The sequence below is a fragment of the Ricinus communis genome, chromosome 3, assembly GCF_019578655.1.
Source record: "Ricinus communis isolate WT05 ecotype wild-type chromosome 3, ASM1957865v1, whole genome shotgun sequence".
Classification (NCBI taxonomy): Eukaryota; Viridiplantae; Streptophyta; class Magnoliopsida; order Malpighiales; family Euphorbiaceae; genus Ricinus; species Ricinus communis.
The window spans coordinates 8,271,324-8,276,683 of record NC_063258.1 but is presented as its reverse complement, the minus strand read 5'-3'; the positions used below and the strand labels follow the sequence as shown (position 1 = coordinate 8,276,683).

Below are 5,360 nucleotides of genomic sequence, written 5' to 3'. Positions count from 1 at the left end.
AGCAAGAACTAGTTAATGATCACTTATAGATAAGAGTAATTGACTAGTCGGATTAAGAATTAACAACTCTTGATAGTGGTGGATTTAATCTTAAGGCTAACCTAAAATCAATCGTTAGGAAGAGATTACATCGTTTAGGTTCTTAGGTTTAAGGATTCAATACTCACGGGTAATCACAATTGGTAATCAATATAATCTCTACCTTCACTAAAATCCAACTAGCTTAGGTCCCCTTAGGTTTGCTTTTTCCTTTGATTGTTTCACGAAATCCTTTCAGACTGTTTGACATTTAGTTAATCACTTTGCTTGCATCTAATCATAAAATAGTAACTTCATCGATCTTGTTAGGGTTAGATATCATGAGATGTTGTAATCATTCTAGGATCACCTTTTCTTGAGAATACGACCTTGATACTCGCCGTTAGTGCTAGTTTGCATCGATAGGTTCACTGCCTTGGATTGTAGCTACAGAAATAGCCTATCACTACCTACTCCTACAAGATTGCCACTAATATGTGTTCATGGCCATCTCCTCAATTAAAATGTCGGCCTACTCTGGCGTCTTACTGTTGATGGCCCCACTTACAGTTGCATCTACTATCTACCTCGTGGCTGAGTTCAAGCCACTATAAAAAGTCTGCACTTGCATCCATAATGGCAAACCGTGGTGTGGGCAATATCTCAGCAGGTTCTTGTACCTCTCCCATGCATCATACATGTTCTCATCATCAGACTACACAAAAGAAGAAATATTATTATGCATTCTTACAGTCTTAGCAGGAGGAAAGTACTTATAAAGAAATTTCTCAGCCAAAGAATTCCAGGTGGTGATAGTATTAGCTGGTAGGGACTGTAGCTATCTTTTTACTCTATCCCTCAAGGAAAATGGGAAGAGCCTAAGCCGAATGGCATCATCACTAGTCCCAATTATCTTAAAGATATCACAAATCTCTAAGAAATTCACGATGTGGGCATTAGGATCTTCACTGGGCAAGCCCCCAAATAGTACACTCTCCTGCATCATCTGAATGACATTTGGATTAATTTTGAAATTTTTCGCTACAACAGGTGGCCTCAATATACTAGTGTGCCTCCCCTCCAAGGAAGGTCTAGCAAACTCGTACATCGTCCTGTTTGCTTCAGCGACATTTTTGTTGCCGTCTCCCATGTCTACTGGTGTATGGACATGAATCTCAATCTGCTCCTCCTCCACGTCTAACCGCTTGCTCAACTGCCTGAGGGATTGCTTTAGTTCGGGCAGAGGGTCTACTGGTGCAGGATTAGAACACCTGGTCATAAACTACCTGAAATGAACAAGGCAGCAACAAACCAAACAAATAAATGAATGAATAAATGAATAAAAAGTAAATGAAAAAAATAGAAAAGAAATATGGCTAAAGTAACAAATAGAGAATTTCACTCTAGTTTTCAAATAAAGATTCCCCAGCAATGGCGCCAAAAACTTGATGCGCATATGCTTATGCAATTACAACTAATGCAGTAAACCTATCGATGCAGCGTAACACAACAACAAGTATTAAGAATATCGTATCCCTCAAAAAAGTGAAATCCTAAAGTTACTACTTCGTTCCTTGTTATCTACTCTAAAATTAATAATGGAGGTTTCTAGATTTACTAAAAACTAAATTCTAAGTGTAATGCGAGAATGAATGAGCAAAGAGAATAATCAAGACAAGAAAGCAAACCCAAAGAGGACCTAGACTAGCTGGGTATCAAACAAAAGATAATAGATTATTGAGTCTAATTATGCTACCCGTGGATGGATTCTAAACTGAATTCGTTTCCCTCTCGAGACAATCGAATTTCTAAACCTAAGAACCTAAAGTTAGAATCTCTTCCTAACGATTGATTATTAAGTAAGCCCTAAGTTTTAATCCACCTCTATTAAGCTTTGTTAATTCTTAATCTGGCAAATTAATTAACCTTACCTCTAAGTGAAAATTAACCTGTTCTTGCATTTAAATTTCCAAACTAGATTACAATTCTTCAATTGCTAAAAGAATTCTATGAATAGTAATCAATACAATCAATCTTACGAAAACTTGATTTATATTATTAATTGCAAAAATAATACAAGAAAGGAAACTCAAACAATCTCAACAATTCAATACAAAGCCAACATAGCAAGGAACCCTAATGGGTTCAACCAATCTAGCTACACATGTTCATGTCTAAAGCAAATAGGAATTCAATTACAATGAAAGAACAAAGAAATTGAAACATATACTCCTTTTTCCTAGAATTGGATGAATAGCTCAAAGCCTTGATCTATGTTGTAGTTCATCTCTAGACTTGCTTCTTGATTTGCTCCAAAACTCCTCCTCAATCTTCAATCCAAAATCCAGATCACGAATCTGACATTCCAAGGTAGAATCAGTTTCCGAAAGCCCCCTAAAATGCCTGACAACAAATCTAGCAAAATTACAACGGAAGATCAAAAATCAAAATCGTCGATCCGGGACTCTCTTTTCTCTTTTTGGCTCGTTCCTTTTATTCATTGCATAAATACGGGCGTGTTCCCCAACACGGGCCGTGATGGACTCCAATTGACAGAATGAACTGAATCGAGCATGGTCGTGCTCTAGGGTGTGATACTCTCAGAAAACTTGCTGCTTCAAAGTGTTTAAGCTACACGGCCTGGAATTTCTGTACAGGCTTCAGCTTCCCAGAAGTCAACCCAAGGTCAAAAAGCTTATGATTTCATTCATTTTCGCCCCATTGATCTAAAATTGCTAAGGCACTGATGATGGACCTATAAAATTTCCTGAAACACGAACACAAAATACGGGTGATTTTGGATTAAAAACATAATTAATGCTAAGAAAATTCACAATAATATGTCAGCAAATATGTGTAAAATTATGCATATCAGTTCATTTTCTTGACATTTTTGATTTTGTTTTCTATTTTTAAAGTCTTAGTCAATTCTGTTATGTTGCTCAATTTCTTGTTTTTCCTTTAATGTTGAATTGTTGTTATGATTTATTTTAGTTTGTTAGTTACTATTATGGATATTATGGATTTCTTTTATTGTGGTATGCTATTTTACTCTATTCCCTAATTTATTCTATTATTTCTGAAATTATGATTTTGTTCTTATTTTTTTTTTTGACTCTGTTAATTTTGTTATTTTGCTCAAATCCTTGTTCTTCTATTATGCTGCTGAATTGGAATTAGCTAATGCAAGTGTGCCGAAAATGTGTTAAATTAATGTTGTATTGCTATTATTGGAATAATTATTTCTTTAGTGCAAGGAATACAATTTTGGCAACAGTTTGATAAATTATCATGCAGGTACCATGGTTGAGCTGCGTGAGAGACCCAAGAAGGTGGGTATGTGCAAGAGAAGGCATTCAGATCCAATCCATCCATCTGCACCTACAACTCCCGCACGACATAGACTGGCAGGCATTAGAGCTAGTCAGCCTAGCCATTGAGGTTCGAAAGATACTTCAGACTCCACCCTTTGAGGCCTTCTTCGGCATTGTGGAGCCTACTTATAGGGAGCTCACGGTTGAGTGTGCATCTACCTTCTTCCCTCAGACTCAGATAAGATTGATCGCAGCCAGAAGCCATCTCATTTCGGTTGAGAGGGTAGACTTACATGATGAGTCTTCCCCAACTTGGTGTCACACTTGGCCTCTCTGATCAAGCGACTAAAGAGTCAGATCATTTCAGAGGCTCCTTATACAATCTAAGAGTTTCTTTTGACAAAGCCTGGGAGACCATTTCTGAGGGGGACAAGCCTTACTACCCGAGCAAGTCTAAGGCATCCAGCCTCTCTAATAGCTTGCTCTATCTTCACTACCTACGCGCATATACATTGACAGGGCGAGGGGAAAGTCTTAGAGTGGTCACATAGCCTGATGTATTCTATTTATGGGCACTGCATCAAAAAAGGAGGGTGGACATAGGATATGTGTTAGCGAAGCAGTGCAAGACTGTCACTAGGGACCAAAAGAAGACTTGGATATGTTTCAGACCTTATGTGGCCAGGATTGCTAGGAGGATGGAGCTACTAGACAGAGATTTGTTGGATGACTTGATGCTCATAGGCGAGATGACCCCTGCTGGCCTATCTACTATGCAGCATATGAGGATGATCACCAAATGGACAGGGATCTTAGGGCCAGAATGCAGACTTATTCGGTCAATAGCCTGGGAGGCTCGGGAGGAACAAGGAGAGCACCCTAGAGCATCAAGTTGATTGATTGATAAGTTGATTGCGAGATTTTATTAGATCACTAACATGCAGCAACAGCACACAAATAGGCTCAACAGGTTTGAGTAGGAGGTTCGAGCACATTTCCAACATTTTAATGCTATACAAAGACAAATTCTGGATCTCCTAAATAGGAAGTTGGCCCAGGGAGACAGGATAGAGGCAGCCTTGTAGAAGAATAGGACAAATGATTTTGACTTTACTAATTTTGATCAATTCTTCCCAACTCCAGCAGACGATAATACACCCCCTTCAGTAACACCACCTCAGCCACCAGCCTAGCAAGATGAGTAGGGCAATATCTCTTTTTCTTTTTGAGTACTTAATTTGTTGCTTCCGAACTCTTTTATACACTATGGAAATGTATCCTACAAGTGTGGGGTGGGTAAGCCGTTGTTTTGGCTTTCCTTTTCCTTTTCTTATGTTTTCCAATTGTCATTTATTATATTATTGATGATGCATATAATTTAGGATACTTAGGATGTTTATTAGCTTTTTGTTTATCTTTGAAAGATTGATAGTTATGATTATGAGCACGAGATTTTTCCTCGTTGTTTGTTGCTTTTGGCATATTATTGAGCAAGTGGCTAGGTTAAACCAGTGTTGCTTGACCATTCTTTAAGTTGGTAATTTGAATTTGATTAATTGTTGTGTTTTGTGTATGAATTGATTAAATGATGATTTGATTAACAATATTTAGACACCTTATGCAAATATACACATTTAAATTGTGAGTTTTTGAACCTAATTGAGCATACATCATAAATGCTCCTTTCTTTTTGTTTGAGTGTGCATTACATTCTTCTTATTTCTAGAACTTGCTCAATAATACTTATTGAGGTCATATGAACAATCAAATGTTATGAAATGATAAGGGCACTTAGGATTCACCATTGTAGCCAAAATCCAACCTGTAAATATTTTCCATTAGTTAGCCAAGTTTAGATCTATCCATTTTCTACATTTTACCACTTTGCTTTATCATCACACCTTGTTAAGTCTTTCCCTTTTTGATCCTTACCCTATTTCTAGTAATTTTGCAATGTGTTCATTTAGTTGTTGGATGAAATGCCAGTTTTATTGAATTTACTAAGTCCCTCAAAAATCTTAATTAGAT

The 5,360-nt window shown here is 37.3% G+C and overlaps 1 non-coding gene across 1 annotated transcript; it reads left to right on the top strand.

Annotated features, from left to right (window-relative positions):
* Positions 1-659: 659 nt before the first annotated feature.
* LOC125369640 lies at positions 660-766 on the top strand. The gene has a single exon (XR_007215317.1). It is a non-coding gene; the product is annotated as a small nucleolar RNA R71 (small nucleolar RNA).
* Positions 767-5,360: the final 4,594 nt, after the last annotated feature.